Genomic DNA, 23609 nt, shown 5'->3' on the forward strand with positions numbered 1-23609 from the left:
GAAGGACACTAGAAAGAAAATTTTAAAGCCTCCTGTTAGGCCATCATCTACACGGCATAGCCCTGAATTTTCCAATGCGCAGCTCTTTGCAAAAGAGAGATATTGGCAAGGAAAAGCTGTCTTGTACCTTTGCATTTTTCTCCCAAACGAAGGACACTAGAAAGAAAATTTTAAAGCCTCCTGTTAGGCCATCATCTACACGGCATAGCCCTAAATTTTCCAATGCGCAGCTCTTTGCAAAAGAGAGATATTGGCAAGGAAAAGCTGTCTAGTACCATTGGATTTTTCTCCCAAACGAAGGACACTAGAATGAAAATTTTAAAGCCTCCTGTTAGTGCTATATCTACACGGTATAGCCCTGAATTTTCCAATGCGTAGCTCTTTGCAAAAGAGAGATATTGGCAAGGAAAAGCTGTCTTGTACCTTTGCATTTTTCTCCCAAACGAAGGACACTAGAAAGAAAATTTTAAAGCCTCCTGTTAGGCCATCATCTACACGGCATAGCCCTGAATTTTCCAATGCGCAGCTCTTTGCAAAAGAGAGATATTGGCAAGGAAAAGCTGTCTTGTACCTTTGCATTTTTCTCCCAAACGAAGGACACTAGAAAGAAAATTTTAAAGCCTCCTGTTAGGCCATCATCTACACGGCATAGCCCTGAATTTTCCAATGCGCAGCTCTTTGCAAAAGAGAGATATTGGCAAGGAAAAGCTCTCTTGTACCTTTGCATTTTTCTCCCAAACGAAGGACACTAGAAAGAAAATTTTAAAGCCTCCTGTTAGGCCATCATCTACACGGCATAGCCCTGAATTTTCCAATGCGCAGCTCTTTGCAAAAGAGAGATATTGGCAAGGAAAAGCTGTCTTGTACCATTGGATTTTTCTCCCAAACGAAGGACACTAGAATGAAAATTTTAAAGCCTCCTGTTAGTGCTATATCTACACGGTATAGCCCTGAATTTTCCAATGCGTAGCTCTTTGCAAAAGAGAGATATTGGCAAGGAAAAGCTGTCTTGTACCTTTGCATTTTTCTCCCAAACGAAGGACACTAGAAAGAAAATTTTAAAGCCTCCTGTTAGGCCATCATCTACACGGCATAGCCCTGAATTTTCCAATGCGCAGCTCTTTGCAAAAGAGAGATATTGGCAAGGAAAAGCTGTCTTGTACCTTTGCATTTTTCTCCCAAACGAAGGACACTAGAAAGAAAATTTTAAAGCCTCCTGTTAGGCCATCATCTACACGGCATAGCCCTGAATTTTCCAATGCGCAGCTCTTTGCAAAAGAGAGATATTGGCAAGGAAAAGCTGTCTTGTACCTTTGCATTTTTCTCCCAAACGAAGGACACTAGAAAGAAAATTTTAAAGCCTCCTGTTAGGCCATCATCTACACGGCATAGCCCTGAATTTTCCAATGCGCAGCTCTTTGCAAAAGAGAGATATTGGCAAGGAAAAGCTGTCTTGTACCTTTGCATTTTTCTCCCAAACGAAGGACACTAGAAAGAAAATTTTAAAGCCTCCTGTTAGGCCATCATCTACACGGCATAGCCCTGAATTTTCCAATGCGCAGCTCTTTGCAAAAGAGAGATATTGGCAAGGAAAAGCTGTCTTGTACCTTTGCATTTTTCTCCCAAACGAAGGACACTAGAAAGAAAATTTTAAAGCCTCCTGTTAGGCCATCATCTACACGGCATAGCCCTGAATTTTCCAATGCGCAGCTCTTTGCAAAAGAGAGATATTGGCAAGGAAAAGCTGTCTTGTACCATTGGATTTTTCTCCCAAACGAAGGACACTAGAATGAAAATTTTAAAGCCTCCTGTTAGTGCTATATCTACACGGTATAGCCCTGAATTTTCCAATGCGTAGCTCTTTGCAAAAGAGAGATATTGGCAAGGAAAAGCTGTCTTGTACCTTTGCATTTTTCTCGCAAACGAAGGACACTAGAAAGAAAATTTTAAAGCCTCCTGTTAGGCCATCATCTACACGGCATAGCCCTGAATTTTCCAATGCGCAGCTCTTTGCAAAAGAGAGATATTGGCAAGGAAAACCTGTCTTGTACCTTTGCATTTTTCTCCCAAACGAAGGACACTAGAAAGAAAATTTTAAAGCCTCCTGTTAGGCCATCATCTACACGGCATAGCCCTGAATTTTCCAATGCGCAGCTCTTTGCAAAAGAGAGATATTGGCAAGGAAAAGCTGTCTTGTACCTTTGCATTTTTCTCCCAAACGAAGGACACTAGAAAGAAAATTTTAAAGCCTCCTGTTAGGCCATCATCTACACGGCATAGCCCTGAATTTTCCAATGCGCAGCTCTTTGCAAAAGAGAGATATTGGCAAGGAAAAGCTGTCTTGTACCTTTGCATTTTTCTCCCAAACGAAGGACACTAGAAAGAAAATTTTAAAGCCTCCTGTTAGGCCATCATCTACACGGCATAGCCCTGAATTTTCCAATGCGCAGCTCTTTGCAAAAGAGAGATATTGGCAAGGAAAAGCTGTCTTGTACCATTGGATTTTTCTCCCAAACGAAGGACACTAGAATGAAAATTTTAAAGCCTCCTGTTAGTGCTATATCTACACGGTATAGCCCTGAATTTTCCAAAGCGTAGCTCTTTGCAAAAGAGAGATATTGGCAAGGAAAAGCTGTCTTGTACCTTTGCATTTTTCTCGCAAACGAAGGACACTAGAAAGAAAATTTTAAAGCCTCCTGTTAGGCCATCATCTACACGGCATAGCCCTGAATTTTCCAATGCGCAGCTCTTTGCAAAAGAGAGATATTGGCAAGGAAAAGCTGTCTTGTACCTTTGCATTTTTCTCCCAAACGAAGGACACTAGAAAGAAAATTTTAAAGCCTCCTGTTAGGCCATCATCTACACGGCATAGCCCTGAATTTTCCAATGCGCAGCTCTTTGCAAAAGAGAGATATTGGCAAGGAAAAGCTGTCTTGTACCTTTGCATTTTTCTCCCAAACGAAGGACACTAGAAAGAAAATTTTAAAGCCTCCTGTTAGGCCATCATCTACACGGCATAGCCCTGAATTTTCCAATGCGCAGCTCTTTGCAAAAGAGAGATATTGGCAAGGAAAAGCTGTCTTGTACCATTGGATTTTTCTCCCAAACGAAGGACACTAGAATGAAAATTTTAAAGCCTCCTGTTAGTGCTATATCTACACGGTATAGCCCTGAATTTTCCAATGCGTAGCTCTTTGCAAAAGAGAGATATTGGCAAGGAAAAGCTGTCTTGTACCTTTGCATTTTTCTCGCAAACGAAGGACACTAGAAAGAAAATTTTAAAGCCTCCTGTTAGGCCATCATCTACACGGCATAGCCCTGAATTTTCCAATGCGCAGCTCTTTGCAAAAGAGAGATATTGGCAAGGAAAAGCTGTCTTGTACCTTTGCATTTTTCTCCCAAACGAAGGACACTAGAAAGAAAATTTTAAAGCCTCCTGTTAGGCCATCATCTACACGGCATAGCCCTGAATTTTCCAATGCGCAGCTCTTTGCAAAAGAGAGATATTGGCAAGGAAAAGCTGTCTTGTACCTTTGCATTTTTCTCCCAAACGAAGGACACTAGAAAGAAAATTTTAAAGCCTCCTGTTAGGCCATCATCTACACGGCATAGCCCTGAATTTTCCAATGCGCAGCTCTTTGCAAAAGAGAGATATTGGCAAGGAAAAGCTGTCTTGTACCTTTGCATTTTTCTCCCAAACGAAGGACACTAGAAAGAAAATTTTAAAGCCTCCTGTTAGGCCATCATCTACACGGCATAGCCCTGAATTTTCCAATGCGCAGCTCTTTGCAAAAGAGAGATATTGGCAAGGAAAACCTGTCTTGTACCTTTGCATTTTTCTCCCAAACGAAGGACACTAGAAAGAAAATTTTAAAGCCTCCTGTTAGGCCATCATCTACACGGCATAGCCCTGAATTTTCCAATGCGCAGCTCTTTGCAAAAGAGAGATATTGGCAAGGAAAAGCTGTCTTGTACCTTTGCATTTTTCTCGCAAACGAAGGACACTAGAAAGAAAATTTTAAAGCCTCCTGTTAGGCCATCATCTACACGGCATAGCCCTGAATTTTCCAATGCGCAGCTCTTTGCAAAAGAGAGATATTGGCAAGGAAAAGCTGTCTTGTACCTTTGCATTTTTCTCCCAAACGAAGGACACTAGAAAGAAAATTTTAAAGCCTCCTGTTAGGCCATCATCTACACGGCATAGCCCTGAATTTTCCAATGCGCAGCTCTTTGCAAAAGAGAGATATTGGCAAGGAAAAGCTGTCTTGTACCTTTGCATTTTTCTCACAAACGAAGGACACTAGAAAGACAATTTTAAAGCCTCCTGTTAGGCCATCATCTACACGGCATAGCCCTGAATTTTCCAATGCGCAGCTCTTTGCAAAAGAGAGATATTGGCAAGGAAAAGCTGTCTTGTACCTTTGCATTTTTCTCCCAAACGAAGGACACTAGAAAGAAAATTTTAAAGCCTCCTGTTAGGCCATCATCTACACGGCATAGCCCTGAATTTTCCAATGCGCAGCTCTTTGCAAAAGAGAGATATTGGCAAGGAAAAGCTGTCTTGTACCATTGGATTTTTCTCCCAAACGAAGGACACTAGAATGAAAATTTTAAAGCCTCCTGTTAGTGCTATATATACTAGAGATGAGCGCCTGAAATTTTTCGGGTTTTGTGTTTTGGTTTTGGGTTCGGTTCCGCGGCCGTGTTTTGGGTTCGACCGCGTTTTGGCAAAACCTCACCGAATTTTTTTTGTCGGATTCGGGTGTGTTTTGGATTCGGGTGTTTTTTTCAAAAAACCCTAAAAAACAGCTTAAATCATAGAATTTGGGGGTCATTTTGATCCCATATTATTATTAACCTCAAAGACCATAATTTCCACTCATTTTCAGTCTATTCTGAATACCTCACACCTCACAATATTATTTTTAGTCCTAAAATTTGCACCGAGGTCGCTGGATGACTAAGCTAAGCGACCCTAGTGGCCGACACAAACACCTGGCCCTTCTAGGAGTGGCACTGCAGTGTCACGCAGGATGGCCCTTCCAAAAAACACTCCCCAAACAGCACATGACGCAAAGAAAAAAAGGTGCAATGAGGTAGCTGTGTGACTAAGCTCAGCGACCCAAGTGCCCGACACAAACACCTGGCCCATCTAGGAGTGGCACTGCAGTGTCACGCAGGATGTCCCTTCCATAAAACCCTCCCCAAACAGCACATGACGCAAAGAAAAAAAGAGGCGCAATGAGGTAGCTGTGTGAGTAAGATTAGCGACCCTAGTGGCCGACACAAACACCGGGCCCATCTAGGAGTGGCACTGCAGTGTCACGCAGGATGTCCCTTCCAAAAAACCCTCCCCAAACAGCACATGACGCAAAGAAAAATAAAAGAAAAAAGAGGTGCAAGATGGAATTGTCCTTGGGCCCTCCCACCCACCCTTATGTTGTATAAACAGGACATGCACACTTTAACCAACCCATCATTTCAGTGACAGGGTCTGCCACACGACTGTGACTGATATGACGGGTTGGTTTGGACCCCCACCAAAAAAGAAGCAATTAATCTCTCCTTGCACAAACTGGCTCTACAGAGGCAAGATGTCCACCTCATCATCATCCTCCGATATATCACCGTGTACATCCCCCTCCTCACAGATTATCAATTCGTCCCCACTGGAATCCACCATCTCAGCTCCCTGTGTACTTTGTGGAGGCAATTGCTGCTGGTCAATGTCTCCGCGGAGGAATTGATTATAATTCATTTTAATGAACATCATCTTCTCCACATTTTCTGGATGTAACCTCGTACGCCGATTGCTGACAAGGTGAGCGGCGGCACTAAACACTCTTTCGGAGTACACACTTGTGGGAGGGCAACTTAGGTAGAATAAAGCCAGTTTGTGCAAGGGCCTCCAAATTGCCTCTTTTTCCTGCCAGTATAAGTACGGACTGTGTGACGTGCCTACTTGGATGCGGTCACTCATATAATCCTCCACCATTCTTTCAATGTTGAGAGAATCATATGCAGTGACAGTAGACGACATGTCCGTAATCGTTGTCAGGTCCTTCAGTCCGGACCAGATGTCAGCATCAGCAGTCGCTCCAGACTGCCCTGCATCACCGCCAGCGGGTGGGCTCGGAATTCTGAGCCTTTTCCTCGCACCCCCAGTTGCGGGAGAATGTGAAGGAGGAGATGTTGACAGGTCGCGTTCCGCTTGACTTGACAATTTTGTCACCAGCAGGTCTTTGCACCCCAGCAGACTTGTGTCTGCCGGAAAGAGAGATCCAAGGTAGGTTTTAAATCTAGGATCGAGCACGGTGGCCAAAATGTAGTGCTCTGATTTCAACAGATTGACCACCCGTGAATCCTTGTTAAGCGAATTAAGGGCTGCATCCACAAGTCCCACATGCCTAGCGGAATCGCTCCCTTTTAGCTCCTTCTTCAATGCCTCCAGCTTCTTCTGCAAAAGCCTGATGAGGGGAATGACCTGACTCAGGCTGGCAGTGTCTGAACTGACTTCACGTGTGGCAAGTTCAAAGGGCATCAGAACCTTGCACAACGTTGAAATCATTCTCCACTGCACTTGAGACAGGTGCATTCCACCTCCTATATCGTGCTCAATTGTATAGGCTTGAATGGCCTTTTGCTGCTCCTCCAACCTCTGAAGCATATAGAGGGTTGAATTCCACCTCGTTACCACTTCTTGCTTCAGATGATGGCAGGGCAGGTTCAGTAGTTTTTGGTGGTGCTCCAGTCTTCTGTACGTGGTGCCTGTACGCCGAAAGTGTCCCGCAATTTTTCTGGCCACCGACAGCATCTCTTGCACGCCCCTGTCGTTTTTTAAAAAATTCTGCACCACCAAATTCAAGGTATGTGCAAAACATGGGACGTGCTGGAATTTGCCCATATTTAATGCACACACAATATTGCTGGCGTTGTCCGATGCCACAAATCCACAGGAGAGTCCAATTGGGGTAAGCCATTCTGCGATGATCTTCCTCAGTTGCCGTAAGAGGTTTTCAGCTGTGTGCGTATTCTGGAAAGCGGTGATACAAAGCGTAGCCTGCCTAGGAAAGAGTTGGCATTTGCGAGATGCTGCTACTGGTGCCGCCGCTGCTGTTCTTGCGGCGGGAGTCCATACACCTACCCAGTGGGCTGTCACAGTCATATAGTCCTGACCCTGCCCTGCTCCACTTGTCCACATGTCCGTGGTTAAGTGGACATTGGGTACAACTGCATTTTTTAGGACACAGGTGAGTCTTTTTCTGACGTCCGTGTACATTCTCGGTATCGCCTGCCTACAGAAGTGGAACCTAGATGGTATTTGGTAACGGGGGCACACTGCCTCAATAAATTGTCTAGTTCCCTGTGAACTAACGGCGGATACCGGACGCACGTCTAACACCAACATAGTTGTCAAGGACTCAGTTATCCGCTTTGCAACAGGATGACTGCTGTGATATTTCATCTTCCTCGCAAAGGACTGTTGGACAGTCAATTGCTTACTGGAAGTAGTACAAGTGGGCTTACGACTTCCCCTCTGGGATGACCATCGACTCCCAGCAGCAACAACAGCAGCGCCAGCAGCAGTAGGCGTTACACGCAAGGATGCATCGGAGGAATCCCAGGCAGGAGAGGACTCGTCAGAATTGCCAGTGACATGGCCTGCAGGACTATTGGCATTCCTGGGGAAGGAGGAAATTGACACTGAGGGAGTTGGTGGGGTGGTTTGTGTGAGCTTGGTTACAAGAGGAAGGGATTTACTGGTCAGTGGACTGCTTCCGCTGTCGGCCCAAGTTTTTGAACTTGTCACTGACTTATTATGAATGCGCTGCAGGTGACGTATAAGGGAGGATGTTCCGAGGTGGTTAACGTCCTTACCCCTACTTATTACAGCTTGACAAAGGGAACACACGGCTTGACACCTGTTGTCCGCATTTCTGGTGAAATACTTCCACACCGAAGAGCTGATTTTTTTGGTATTTTCACCAGGCATGTCAACGGCCCTATTCCTCCCACGGACAACAGGTGTCTCCCCGGGTGCCTGACTTAAACAAACCACCTCACCATCAGAATCCTCCTGGTCAATTTCCTCCCCAGCGCCAGCAACACCCATATCCTCCTCATCCTGGTGTACTTCAACACTGACATCTTCAATCTGACTATCAGGAACTGGACTGCGGGTGCTCCTTCCAGCACTTGCAGGGGGCGTGCAAATGGTGGAAGGCGCATGCTCTTCACGTCCAGTGTTGGGAAGGTCAGGCATCGCAACCGACACAATTGGACTCTCCTTGTGGATTTGGGATTTCGAAGAACGCACAGTTCTTTGCGGTGCTACTGCTTTTGCCAGCTTGAGTCTTTTCATTTTTCTAGCGAGAGGCTGAGTGCCTCCATCCTCATGTGAAGCTGAACCACTAGCCATGAACATAGGCCAGGGCCTCAGCCGTTCCTTGCCACTCCGTGTGGTAAATGGCATATTGGCAAGTTTACGCTTCTCCTCCGACAATTTTATTTTAGGTTTTGGAGTCCTTTTTTTACTGATATTTGGTGTTTTGGATTTGACATGCTCTGTACTATGACATTGGGCATCGGCCTTGGCAGACGATGTTGCTGGCATTTCATCGTCTCGGCCATGACTAGTGGCAGCAGCTTCAGCACGAGGTGGAAGTGGATCTTGATCTTTCCCTAATTTTGGAACCTCAACATTTTTGTTCTCCATATTTTAATAGGCACAACTAAAAGGCACCTCAGGTAAACAATGGAGATGGATGGATACTAGTATACAATTATGGATGGACTGCCGAGTGCCGACACAGAGGTAGCTACAGCCGTGGACTACCGTACTGTACTGTGTCTGCTGCTAATATAGACTGGTTGATAAAGAGATGTAGTAGTAGTATGTATGTATAAAGAAGAAAGAAAAAAAAACCACGGGTAGGTGGTATACAATTATGGACGGACTGCCGAGTGCGAACACAGAGGTAGCTACAGCCGTGGACTACCGTACTGTACTGTGTCTGCTGCTAATATAGACTGGTTGATAAAGAGATGTAGTAGTAGTATGTATGTATAAAGAAGAAAGAAAAAAAAACCACGGGTAGGTGGTATACAATTATGGACGGACTGCCCAGTGCCGACACAGAGGTAGCTACAGCCGTGGACTACCGTACTGTACTGTGTCTGCTGCTAATATAGACTGGTTGATAAAGAGATGTAGTAGTAGTATGTATGTATAAAGAAGAAAGAAAAAAAAACCACGGGTAGGTGGTATACAATTATGGACGGACTGCCGAGTGCCGACACAGAGGTAGCTACAGCCGTGGACTACCGTACTGTACTGTGTCTGCTGCTAATATAGACTGGTTGATAAAGAGATGTAGTAGTAGTATGTATGTATAAAGAAGAAAGAAAAAAAAACCATGGGTAGGTGGTATACAATTATGGACGGACTGCCCAGTGCCGACACAGAGGTAGCTACAGCCGTGGACTACCGTACTGTACTGTGTCTGCTGCTAATATAGACTGGTTGATAAAGAGATGTAGTAGTAGTATGTATGTATAAAGAAGAAAGAAAAAAAAACCACGGGTAGGTGGTATACAATTATGGACGGACTGCCGAGTGCCGACACAGAGGTAGCTACAGCCGTGGACTACCGTACTGTACTGTGTCTGCTGCTAATATAGACTGGTTGATAAAGAGATGTAGTAGTAGTATGTATGTATAAAGAAGAAAGAAAAAAAAACCACGGGTAGGTGGTATACAATTATGGACGGACTGCCCAGTGCCGACACAGAGGTAGCTACAGCCGTGGACTACCGTACTGTACTGTGTCTGCTGCTAATATAGACTGGTTGATAAAGAGATGTAGTAGTAGTATGTATGTATAAAGAAGAAAGAAAAAAAAACCATGGGTAGGTGGTATACAATTATGGACGGACTGCCCAGTGCCGACACAGAGGTAGCTACAGCCGTGGACTACCGTACTGTACTGTGTCTGCTGCTAATATAGACTGGTTGATAAAGAGATGTAGTAGTAGTAGCATGTATGTATAATATAAAGAAGAAAGAAAAAAAAACCACGGGTAGGTGGTATACAATTATGGACGGACTGCCCAGTGCCGACACTGAGGTAGCTACAGCCGTGGACTACCGTACTGTACTGTGTCTGCTGCTAATATAGACTGGTTGATAAAGAGATGTAGTAGTAGTATGTATGTATAAAGAAGAAAGAAAAAAAAACCACGGGTAGGTGGTATACAATTATGGACGGACTGCCCAGTGCCGACACAGAGGTAGCTACAGCCGTGGACTACCGTACTGTACTGTGTCTGCTGCTAATATAGACTGGTTGATAAAGAGATGTAGTAGTAGTATGTATGTATAAAGAAGAAAGAAAAAAAAACCACGGGTAGGTGGTATACAATTATGGACGGACTGCCGAGTGCCGACACAGAGGTAGCTACAGCCGTGAACTACCGTACTGTGTCTGCTGCGACTGGATGATAAATAATTATATAAAAAATATATATATATCACTACTGCAGCCGGACAGGTATATATTATATAATGACGGACCTGCTGGACACTGTCTGTCAGCAGAATGAGTTTTTTATAGAATAAAAAAAAAAAACACCACACAAGTGAAGTCACACGACGAGTGTTTAACTTTTTCAGGCAATCACAATATAGTATTCTATACTACTAACTATACTGGTGGTCAGTGTGGTCAGGTGGTCACTGGTCAGTCACACTGGCAGTGGCACTCCTGCAGCAAAAGTGTGCACTGTTTAATTTTAATAATAATATGTACTCCTGGCTCCTGCTATAACCTATAACTGGCACTGCAGTGCTCCCCAGTCTCCCCCACAATTATAAGATGTGTGAGCTGAGCACAGTCAGATACGAGTGTTTAACTTTTTCAGGCAATCACAATATAGTATACTATACTACTAACTATACTGGTGGTCAGTGTGGTCAGGTCACTGGTCAGTCACACTGGCAGTGGCACTCCTGCAGCAAAAGTGTGCACTGTTTAATTTTAATAATAATATGTACTCCTGGCTCCTGCTATAACCTATAACTGGCACTGCAGTGCTCCCCAGTCTCCCCCACAATTATAAGATGTGTGAGCTGAGCACAGTCAGATATATACATAGATGATGCAGCACACTGGGCTGAGCAGTGCACACAGATATGGTATGTGACTGAGTCACTGTGTATCGTTTTTTTCAGGCAGAGAACGGATATATTAAATAAAACTGCACTGTCTGGTGTTCACTGTGGTCAGTCACTAGTAAACTCTGCACTCTCTACAGTTCTACAGTACTCCTAAGCTCCAGTAAATCAGGTCAATCTCTCTCTCTCTTCTAATCTAAATGGAGAGGACGCCAGCCACGTCCTCTCCCTATCAATCTCAATGCACGTGTGAAAATGGCGGCGACGCGCGGCTCCTTATATAGAATCCGAGTCTCGCGAGAATCCGACAGCGTCATGATGACGTTCGGGCGCGCTCGGGTTAACCGAGCAAGGCGGGAAGATCCGAGTCGCTCGGACCCGTGAAAAAAAACATGAAGTTCGTGCGGGTTCGGATTCAGAGAAACCGAACCCGCTCATCTCTAATATCTACACGGTATAGCCCTGAATTTTCCAATGCGTAGCTCTTTGCAAAAGAGAAATATTGGCAAGGAAAAGCTGTCTTGTACCTTTGCATTTTTCTCGCAAACGAAGGACACTAGAAAGAAAATTTTAAAGCCTCCTGTTAGGCCATCATTTACACGGCATAGCCCTGAATTTTCCAATGCGCAGCTCTTTGCAAAAGAGAGATATTGGCAAGGAAAAGCTGTCTTGTACCTTTGCATTTTTCTCCCAAACGAAGGACACTAGAAAGAAAATTTTAAAGCCTCCTGTTAGGCCATCATCTACATTGCTGTACTCTGCTGCACATGTAAGTGCAAGAGATCCTGAAGCACTCACTCATCATGGGAAAGTACCAATGTGTTTCTTCGTTGGTTGATGGAAGAAACATTTTACAAAAACTCTCCAGATTATTGACTTTTTAAAGTTTTTCTAGGAAACGTTTTAGATGAATGCTTATTAGCCTTTGTCAGTATGGACTTTTGCAAAGTGTCTCTGTGGCGCAATCAGTTAGTGTGCACGGCTATTAACCAAAAGGTTGGTGGTTCAATCCCACCCAGGGACGTAATCGACCTTGTTATCAGATTTTGGTGATCTTTAAGTAGACAAGTCAAAATTTCAAACGCCCTGTTCTGGTGTAGGGTACCTGGCCTTCTCTGATGTAATCAGAGTTAGATTTGATTCAGTGATTTTATAAAAACAGCTAGGAAGCACAATTTAGCAGTGGGTTGCAGAGGAAAAGAAATATGCTGGCAAAAAAAATCCAATTGAGTGATTAAACAGCTCTTAATTTTCTGGCTTTATTTTTATGCTAACAAATTTGTTCTCTGAAAAGTGTCCACAAAGCCAAGTCTCTGATTAACACCTTTGTAAGGATGGTTTTTCACCTATTATAAAATTAAACTTGCTTCATTGGAAAGGCAGCAAGATGCATCCTCATGTCAATGTCTACTGAAATAATACGGGTTGATACCAGGAAACATTAATGCCACTGCATCCTTGCTGATTTCTCATGTGGAAGTCTGTTTAATGTGAAAACAAGGTGATATCTAATTAGCACACAGGTAAGGAATTAAGAAAATCTTTATTTAAGGGTGAAGATGTTTCTCACAAAATCGTTGCCCCAATGCATCATTGAAATTCAAGCTGGAAAGATGATTTTAATATATCACTTGTACATTTTGTATTGCTCTTCTGGTGACAATGTAGTTTGTTTTTGTCAATTACCATTTTAATAATAGGGTAAAGAAAATTAAGTGGCTTTTTAAAAGAAAACAATACTTTCAATATACTATTAAAACAAATTAAAATGGTAAAAGTTATTGTACTTTAATGAAAAATAAAAGAGCAAAAATATCAATCCCAGTTTTGGATTACTTTAATTAACAAAAAAAAATGCATATAGCAGAGGATAGTTTTAATCTGCCTACCTCTGGGTTATGGGCCCAGCATGCTTCCATTGCAGTACTCTGCTGCACATGTAAGTGCAAGAGATCCTGAAGCACTCACTCATCATGGGAAAGTACCAATGTGTTTCTTCGTTGGTGGATGGAAGAAACATCTTACAAAAACTCTCCAGATTACTGACTTTTTAAAGTTTTTCTAGGAAACGTTTTAGATGAATGCTTATTAGCCTTTGTCAGTATCCTCTTTTGCAAAGTGTCTCTGTGGTGCAATCAGTTAGTGTGTTTGGCTACTAACCAAAAGGTTGGTGGTTCAATCCCACCCAGGGATGTAAGTGACCTTGTGATCAGGTTTTGGTGATCTTTAAGTGGACAAGTCAAAATTTCAAACCCCCTCTTATGATGTAGGGTACCTGGCCTTCTCTGATGTAATCAGAGTTAGATTTGATTAAGTGATTTTATAAAAAACAGCTAGGAAGCACAATTTAGCAGTGGGTTGCAGAGAAAAAAAATATGCTGGCAGAAAAATCCAATTGAGTGATTAAACAGCTCTTCATTTTCTGGCTTTATTTTTATGCTAACAAATTTGTTCTCTGAAAAGTGTCCACAAAGCCAAGTCTCTGATGAACACCTATGTAAGGATGTTTTTTCACCTATTACTAAATTAAACTTGCTTCATTGGAAAGGCAGCAAGATGCATCCTCATTTCAATTTCTACTGAAATAATACAGGTTGACACCAGGAAACATTAACGCCACTGCATCCTTGCTGCTTTCTCAAGTAGAAGTCTGTTTAATGTGAAAACAAGGTGATATCTAATTAGCACACAGGTAAGGAATTCAGAAAATCTTTATTTAAGGGTGAAGATGTTTCTCACAAAATCGTTGCCCCAATGCATCATTGAAATTCAAGCTGGAAAGATGATTTTAATATATCACTTGTACATTTTGTATTGCTCTTCTGGTGACAATGTAGTTTGTTTTTGTCAATTACCATTTTAATAATAGGGTAAAGAAAATTAAGTGGATTTTTGAAAGAAAACAATACTGTCAATATACTATTAAAACAAATTAAAATGGTAAAAGTTATTGTACTTTAAGTAAACATAAAATAGCTAACATATCAATCCCAGTTTTGGATTACTTTAATTAACAAAAAAAATGCATATAGCAGAGGATAGTTTCAATCTGCCTACCTCTGGGTAATGGGCCCAGCATGCTTCCATTGCAGTACTCTGCTGCACATGTAAGTGCAAGAGATCCTGAAGCACTCACTCATCATGGGAAAGTACCAATGTGTTTCTTCGTTGGTTGATTTAAGAAAATTCTTACAAAAACTCTCCAGATTATTGACTTTTTAAAGTTTTTCTAGGAAACGTTCTAGATGAATGCTTATTAGCCTTTGTCAGGATGTACTTTTTGCAAAGTGTCTCTGTGGCGCAATCGGTTAGTGTGTCTGGCTACTAACCAAAAGGTTGGTGGTTCAATCCCACCCAGGGACATAATTGACCTTGTGATCAGGTTTTGGTGATCTTTAAGTAGACAAGTCAAAATTTCAAACCCCATTTTATGGTGTAGGGTACCTGGCCTTCTCTGATGTAATCAGAGTTAGATTTGATTCAGTGATTTTATAAAAAAACAGCTAGGAAGCACAATTTAGCAATGGGTTGCAGAGAAAAAAAATATGCTGGCAGAAAAATCCAATTGAGTGATTAAACAGCTCTTCATTTTCTGCCTTTATTTTTATGCTAACAAATTTGTTCTCTAAAAGTGTCCACAAAGCCAAGTCTCTGATTAACACCTTTGTAGGGATGGTTTTTCACCTATAACTAAATTAAACTTGCTTCATTGGAAAGGCAGCAAGATGCATCCTCATTTCAATGTCTACTGAAATAATACAGGTTGACACCAGGAAACATAAAACGCCACTGCATCCTTGCTGCTTTCTCATGTAGAAGTCTGTTTAATGTGAAAACAAGGTGATATCTAATTAGCACACAGGTAAGGAATTAAGAAAATCTTTATTTAAGGGTGAAGATGTTTCTCACAAAATCGTTGCCCCAATGCATCATTGAAATTCAAGCTGGAAAGATGATTTTAATATATCACTTGTACATTTTGTATTGCTCTTCTGGTGACAATGTAGTTTGTTTTTGTCAATTACCCTTTTAATAATAGGGTAAAGAAAATTAAGTGGATTTTTTAAAGAAAACTATACTGTCAATACACTATTAAAACAAATTAAAATGGTAAAAGTTATTGTACTTTAAGTAAAAATAAAAGAGCTAAAATATCAATCCCAGTTTTGGATTACTTTAATAAAAAAAAAATGCATATAGCAGAGGATAGTTTTAATCTGCCTACCTCTGGGTTATGGGCCCAGCATGCTTCCATTGCAGTACTCTGCTGCACATGTAAGTGCAAGAGATCCTGAAGCACTCACTCATCATGGGAAAGTACCAATGTGTTTCTTCGTTGGTTGATCTAAGAAACATCTTACAAAAACTCTCCAGATTATTGACTTTTTAAAGTTTTTCTAGGAAACGTTCTAGATGAATGCTTATTAGCCTTTGTCAGTATCCACTTTTGCAAAGTGTCTCTGTGGTGCAATCAGTTAGTGTGTTTGGCTACTAACCAAAAGGTTGGTGGTTTAATCCCACCCAGGGACGTAATTGACCTTGTTATCAGATTTTGGTGATCTTTAAGTAGACAAGTCAAAATTTCAAACCCCCTCTTATGGTGTAGAGTACCTGGCCTTCTCTGATGTAATCAGAGTTAGATTTGATTCAGTGATTTTATAAAAACAGCTAGGAAGCACAATTTAGCAGTGAGTTGCAGAGAAAAAGAAATATGCTGGCAAAAAAATCCAATTGAGTGATTAAACAGCTCTTAATTTTCTGGCTTTATTTTTATGCTAACAAATTTGTTCTCTGAAAAGTGTCGACAAAGCCAAGTCTCTGATTAACACCTTTGTAGGGATGGTTTTTCACCTATTACTAAATTAAACTTGCTTCATTGGAAAGGCAGCAAGATGCATCCTCATTTCAATGTCTACTGAAATAATACGGGTTGATACCAGGAAACATTAATGCCACTGCATCCTTGCTGATTTCTCATGTGGAAGTCTGTTTAATGTGAAAACAAGGTGATATCTAATTAGCACACAGGTAAGGAATTAAGAAAATCTTTATTTAAGGGTGAAGATGTTTCTCACAAAATCGTTGCCCCAATGCATCATTGAAATTCAAGCTGGAAAGATGATTTTAATATATCACTTGTACATTTTGTATTGCTCTTCTGGTGACAATGTAGTTTGTTTTTGTCAATTACCATTTTAATAATAGGGTAAAGAAAATTAAGTGGCTTTTTAAAAGAAAACAATACTTTCAATATACTATTAAAACAAATTAAAATGGTAAAAGTTATTGTACTTTAATGAAAAATAAAAGAGCAAAAATATCAATCCCAGTTTTGGATTACTTTAATTAACAAAAAAAATGCATATAGCAGAGGATAGTTTTAATCTGCCTACCTCTGGGTTATGGGCCCAGCATGCTTCCATTGCAGTACTCTGCTGCACATGTAAGTGCAAGAGATCCTGAAGCACTCACTCATCATGGGAAAGTACCAATGTGTTTCTTCGTTGGTGGATGGAAGAAACATCTTACAAAAACTCTCCAGATTACTGACTTTTTAAAGTTTTTCTAGGAAACGTTTTAGATGAATGCTTATTAGCCTTTGTCAGTATCCACTTTTGCAAAGTGTCTCTGTGGTGCAATCAGTTAGTGTGTTTGGCTACTAACCAAAAGGTTGGTGGTTCAATCCCACCCAGGGATGTAAGTGACCTTGTGACCAGGTTTTGGTGATCTTTAAGTGGACAAGTCAAAATTTCAAACCCCCTGTTATGATGTAGGGTACCTGGCCTTCTCTGATGTAATTAGATTTGATTAAGTGATTTTATAAAAAACAGCTAGGAAGCACAATTTAGCAGTCGGTTGCAGAGAAAAAAAATATGCTGGCAGAAAAATCCAATTGAGTGATTAAACAGCTCTTCATTTTCTGGCTTTATTTTTATGCTAACAAATTTGTTCTCTGAAAAGTGTCCACAAAGCCAAGTCTCTGATGAACACCTATGTAAGGATGGTTTTTCACCTATTACTAAATTAAACTTGCTTCATTGGAAAGGCAGCAAGATGCATCCTCATTTCAATGTCTACTGAAATAATACAGGTTGACACCAGGAAACATTAACGCCAATGCATCCTTGCTGCTTTCTCATGTGGAAGTCTGTTTAATGTGAAAACAAGGTGATATCTAATTAGCACACAGGTAAGGAATTAAGAAAATCTTTATTTAAGGGTGAAGATGTTTCTCACAAAATCGTTGCCCCAATGCATCATTGAAATTCAAGCTGGAAAGATGATTTTAATATATCACTTGTACATTTTGTATTGCTCTTCTGGTGACAATGTAGTTTGTTTTTGTCAATTACCATTTTAATAATAGGGTAAAGAAAATTAAGTGGATTTTTGAAAGAAAACAATACTGTCAATATACTATTAAAACAAATTAAAATGGTAAAAGTTATTGTACTTTAAGTAAACATAAAATAGCTAACATATCAATCCCAGTTTTGGATTACTTTAATTAACAAAAAAAATGCATATAGCAGAGGATAGTTTCAATCTGCCTACCTCTGGGTAATGGGCCCAGCATGCTTCCATTGCAGTACTCTGCTGCACATGTAAGTGCAAGAGATCCTGAAGCACTCACTCATCATGGGAAAGTACCAATGTGTTTCTTCGTTGGTTGATTTAAGAAAATTCTTACAAAAACTCTCCAGATTATTGACTTTTTAAAGTTTTTCTAGGAAACGTTCTAGATGAATGCTTATTAGCCTTTGTCAGTATGTAATTTTTGCAAAGTGTCTCTGTGGCGCAATCGGTTAGTGTGTCTGGCTACTAACCAAAAGGTTGGTGGTTCAATCCCACCCAGGGACATAATTGACCTTGTGATCAGGTTTTGGTGATCTTTAAGTAGACAAGTCAAAATTTCAAACCCCATTTTATGGTGTAGGGTACCTGGCCTTCTCTGATGTAATCAGAGTTAGATTTGATTCAGTGATTTTATAAAAAACAGCTAGGAAGCACAATTTAGCAATGGATTGCAGAGAAAAAAAATATGCTGGCAGAAAAATCCAATTGAGTGATTAAACAGCTCTTCATTTTCTGCCTTTATTTTTATGCTAACAAATTTGTTCTCTAAAAGTGTCCACAAAGCCAAGTCTCTGATTAACACCTTTGTAGGGATGGTTTTTCACCTATAACTAAATTAAACTTGCTTCATTGGAAAGGCAGCAAGATGCATCCTCATTTCAATGTCTACTGAAATAATACAGGTTGACACCAGGAAACATTAACGCCACTGCATCCTTGCTGCTTTCTCATGTAGAAGTCTGTTTAATGTGAAAACAAGGTGATATCTAATTAGCACACAGGTAAGGAATTAAGAAAATCTTTATTTAAGGGTGAAGATGTTTCTCACAAAATCGTTGCCCCAATGCATCATTGAAATTCAAGCTGGAAAGATGATTTTAATATATCACTTGTACATTTTGTATTGCTCTTCTGGTGACAATGTAGTTTGTTTTTGTCAATTACCCTTTTAATAATAGGGTAAAGAAAATTAAGTGGATTTTTTTAAGAAAACTATACTGTCAATACACTATTAAAACAAATTAAAATGGTAAAAGTTATTGTACTTTAAGTAAAAATAAAAGAGCTAAAATATCAATCCCAGTTTTGGATTACTTTAATAAAAAAAAATGCATATAGCAGAGGATAGTTTTAATCTGCCTACCTCTGGGTTATGGGCCCAGCATGCTTCCATTGCAGTACTCTGCTGCACATGTAAGTGCAAGAGATCCTGAAGCACTCACTCATCATGGGAAAGTACCAATGTGTTTCTTCGTTGGTTGATCTAAGAAACATCTTACAAAAACTCTCCAGATTATTGACTTTTTAAAGTTTTTCTAGGAAACGTTCTAGATGAATGCTTATTAGCCTTTGTCAGTATCCACTTTTGCAAAGTGTCTCTGTGGTGCAATCAGTTAGTGTGTTTGGCTACTAACCAAAAGGTTGGTGGTTCAATCCCACCCAGGGACATAATTGACCTTGTGATCAGGTTTTGGTGATCTTTAAGTAGACAAGTCAAAATTTCAAACCCCCTTTTATGTTGTAGGGTACCTGGCCTTCTCTGATGTAATCAGAGTTAGATTTGATTCAGTGATTTTATAAAAAACAGCTAGGAAGCACAATTTAGCAGTGGGTTGCAGAGAAAAAGAAATATGCTGGCAAAAAAAAACCAATTGAGTGATTAAACAGCTCTTAATTTTATGGCTTTATTTTTATGCTAACAAATTTGTTCTCTGAAAAGTGTCCACAAAGCCAAGTCTCTGATTAACACCTTTGTATGGATGGTTTTTAACCTATTACTAAATTAAACTTGCTTCATTGGAAAGGCAGCAAGATGCATCCTCATTTCAATGTCTACTGAAATAATACAGGTTGACACCAGGAAACATTAACGCCACTGCATCCTTGCTGCTTTCTCATGTGGAAGTCTGTTTAATGTGAAAACAAGGTGATATCTAATTAGCACACAGGTAAGGAATTAAGAAAATCTTTATTTAAGGGTGAAAATGTTTCTCACAAAATCGTTGCCCCAATGCATCATTGAAATTCAAGCTGGAAAGATGATTTTAATATATCACTTGTACATTTTGTATTGCTCTTCTGGTGACAATGTAGTTTGTTTTTGTCAATTACCATTTTAATAATAGGGTAAAGAAAATTAAGTGGATTTTTGAAAGAAAACTATACTGTCAATATACTATTAAAACAAATTAAAATGGTAAAAGTTATTGTACTTTAAGTAAAAATAAAAGAGCAAAAATATCAATCCCAGTTTTGATTACTTAAATTAACAAAAAAAAATGCATATAGCAAAGGATAGTTTCAATCTGCCTACCTCTGGGTTATGGGCCCAGCATGCTTCCATTGCAGTACTCTGCTGCACATGTAAGTGCAAGAGATCCTGAAGCACTCACTCATCATGGGAAAGTACCAATGTGTTTCTTCATTGGTTGATGGAAGAAACATCTTACAAAAACTCTCCAGATTATTGACTCTTTAAAGATTTTCTAGGATACGTTCTAGATGTATGCTTATTAGACTTTGTCAGTATGGACTTTTTGCAAAGTGTCTCTGTGGCGCAATCGGTTAGTATGTCCGGCTACTATCAAAAAGGTTGGTGGTTCAATCCCAACCAGGGACATAATTGACCTTGTTATCAGATTTTGGTGATCTTTAAGTAGACAAGTCAAAATTTCAAACCCCCTGTTATGGTGTAGGGTACCTGGCCTTCTCTGATGTAATCAGAGTTAGATTTGATTCAGTGATTTTATAAAAACAGCTAGGAAGCACAATTTAGCAGTGGGTTGCAGAGAAAAAGAAATATGCTGGCAAAAAAAATCCAATTGAGTGATTAAACAGCTCTTCATTTTCTAGCTTTATTTTTATGCTAACAAATTTGTTCTTTGAAAAGTGTCCACAAAGCCAAGTCTCTGATTAACACCTTTGTAGGGATGGTTTTTCACCTATTACTAAATTAAACTTGCTTCATTGGAAAGGCAGCAAGATGCATCCTCATTTCAATGTCTACTGAAATAATACAGGTTGACACCAGGAAACATTAACGCCACTGTATCCTTGCTGCTTTCTCATGTGGAAGTCTGTTTAATGTGAAAACAAGGTGATATCTAATTAGCACACAGGTAAGGAATTAAGAAAATCTTTATTTAAGGGTGAAGATGTTTCTCACAAAATCGTTGCCCCAATGCATCATTGAAATTCAAGCTGGAAAGATGATTTTAATATATCACTTGTACATTTTGTATTGCTCTTCTGGTGACAATGTAGTTTGTTTTTGTCAATTACCATTTTAATAATAGGGTAAAGAAAATTAAGTGGATTTTTGAAAGAAAACAATACTGTCAATATACTATTAAAACAAATTAAAATGGTAAAAGTTATTGTACTTTAAGTAAAAATAAAAGAGCCAAAATATCAATCCCAGTTTTGGATTACTTTAACAAAAAAAAATGCATATAGCAGAGGATAGTTTCAATCTGCCTACCGTTGGGTTATGGGCCCAGCATGCTTCCATTGCTGTACTCTGCTGCACATGTAAGTGCAAGAGATCCTGAAGCACTCACTCATCATGGGAAAGTACCAATGTGTTTCTTCGTTGGTTGATGGAAGAAACATCTTACAAAAACTCTCCAGATTATTGACTTTTTAAAGTTTTTCTAGGAAACGTTTTAGATGAATGCTTATTAGCCTTTGTCAGTATGGACTTTTGCAAAGTGTCTCTGTGGCGCAATCAGTTAGTGTGCATGGCTATTAACCAAAAGGTTGGTGGTTCAATCCCACCCAGGGACGTATTTGACCTTGTTATCAGATTTTGGTGATCTTTAAGTAGACAAGTCAAAATTTCAAACCCCCTGTTCTGGTGTAGGGTACGTGGCCTTCTGATGGAGTTAGATTTGATTCAGTGATTTTAGAAAAACAGCTAGGAAGCACAATTTAGCAGTGGGTTGCAGAGAAAAAGAAATATGCTGGCAAAAAAAATCCAATTGAGTGATTAAACAGCTCTTAATTTTCTGGCTTTATTTTTATGCTAACAAATTTGTTCTCTGAAAAGTGTCCACAAAGCCAAGTCTCTGATTAACACCTTTGTAAGGATGGTTTTTAACCTATTACTAAATTAAACTTGCTTCATTGGAAAGGCAGCAAGATGCATCCTCATTTCAATGTCTACTGAAATAATACAGGTTGACACCAGGAAACATTAACGCCACTGCATCCTTGCTGCTTTCTCATGTGGAAGTCTGTTTAATGTGAAAACAAGGTGATATCTAATTAGCACACAGGTAAGGAATTAAGAAAATCTTTATTTAAGGGTGAAAATGTTTCTCACAAAATCGTTGCCCCAATGCATCATTGAAATTCAAGCTGGAAAGATGATTTTAATATATCACTTTTACATTTTGTATTGCTCTTCTGGTGACAATGTAGTTTGTTTTTGTCAATTACCATTTTAATAATAGGGTAAAAAAAATTAAGTGGATTTTTGAAAGAAAACAATACTGTCAATATACTATTAAAACAAATTAAAATGGTAAAAGTTATTGTACTGTAAGTAAAAATAAAAGAGCCAACATATCAATCCCAGTTTTGGATTACTTTAATTAAAAAAAAAAATGCATATAGCAGAGGATAGTTTCAATCTGCCTACCTCTGGGTTATGTGCCCAGCATGCTTCCATTGCTATACTCTGCTGCACATGTAAGTGCAATAGATCCTGAAGCACTCACTCATCATGGGAAAGTACCAATGTGTTTCTTCGTTGGTTGATGGGAGAAACATCTTACAAAAACTCTCCAGATTATTGACTTTTTAAAGTTTTTCTAGGAAACGTTCTAGATGTATGCTTATTAGCCTTTGTCAGGATGTACTTTTTACAAAGTGTCTCTGTGGTGCAATCGGTTAGTGTGTCTGGCTACTAACCAAAAGGTTGGTGGTTCAATCCCACCCAGGGACGTAATTGACCTTGTTATCAGATTTTGGTGATCTTTAAGTAGACAAGTCAAAATTTCAAACCCCCTCTTATGGTGTAGGGTACCTGGCCTTCTCTGATGTAATCAGAGTTAGATTTGATTCAGTGATTTTATAAAAACAGCTAGGAAGCACAATTTAGCAGTGGGTTGCAGAGAAAAAGAAATATGCTGGCAAAAAAATCCAATTGAGTGATTAAACAGCTCTTCATTTTCTGGCTTTATTTTTATGCTAACAAATTTGTTCTCTGAAAAGTGTCCACAAAGCCAAGTCTCTGATTAACACCTTTGTAAGGATGGTTTTTCACCTATTACTAAATTAAACTTGCTTCATTGGAAAGGCAGCAAGATGCATCCTCATTTCAATGTCTACTGAAATAATACAGGTTGACACCAGGAAACATTAACGCCACTGCATCCTTGCTGCTTTCTCATGTGGAAGTCTGTTTAATGTGAAAACAAGGTGATATCTAATTAGCACACAGGTAAGGAATTAAGAAAATCTTTATTTAAGGGTGAAAATGTTTCTCACAAAATCGTTGCCCCAATGCATCATTGAAATTCAAGCTGGAAAGATGATTTTAATATATCACTTGTACATTTTGTATTGCTCTTCTGGTGACAATGTAGTTTGTTTTTGTCAATTACCATTTCAATAATAGGGTAAAGAAAATTAAGTGGATTTTTAAAAGAAAACAATACTTTCAATATACTAATAAAACAAATTAAAATAGTAAAAGTTATTGTACTTTAATGAAAAATAAAAGAGCAAAAATATCAATCCCAGTTTTGATTACTTAAATTAACAAAAAAAATGCATATAGCAAAGGATAGTTTCAATCTGCCTACCTCTGGGTTATGGGCCCAGCATGCTTCCATTGCAGTACTCTGCTGCACAT

General features: G+C 39.7%; 4 non-coding genes across 4 annotated transcripts; all 4 read left to right on the top strand.

Moving 5' to 3' along the window:
* The first annotated feature begins 14462 nt into the window (after positions 1-14462).
* On the top strand, positions 14463-14536 carry TRNAS-ACU (transfer RNA serine (anticodon ACU)). Its single transcript has one exon. It is a non-coding gene; the product is annotated as a tRNA-Ser (tRNA).
* A 3424-nt stretch (positions 14537-17960) lies between these two features.
* TRNAS-ACU (transfer RNA serine (anticodon ACU)) lies at positions 17961-18034 on the top strand. The gene has a single exon. It is a non-coding gene; the product is annotated as a tRNA-Ser (tRNA).
* Positions 18035-19124: 1090 nt separating this feature from the next.
* On the top strand, positions 19125-19198 carry TRNAS-ACU (transfer RNA serine (anticodon ACU)). Its single transcript has one exon. It is a non-coding gene; the product is annotated as a tRNA-Ser (tRNA).
* A 3425-nt stretch (positions 19199-22623) lies between these two features.
* Positions 22624-22697, top strand: TRNAS-ACU (transfer RNA serine (anticodon ACU)). Its single transcript has one exon. It is a non-coding gene; the product is annotated as a tRNA-Ser (tRNA).
* Positions 22698-23609: the final 912 nt, after the last annotated feature.

The sequence above is a fragment of the Pseudophryne corroboree genome, unplaced genomic scaffold (genome assembly GCF_028390025.1).
Source record: "Pseudophryne corroboree isolate aPseCor3 unplaced genomic scaffold, aPseCor3.hap2 scaffold_2106, whole genome shotgun sequence".
Lineage (NCBI taxonomy): Eukaryota > Metazoa > Chordata > Amphibia > Anura > Myobatrachidae > Pseudophryne > Pseudophryne corroboree.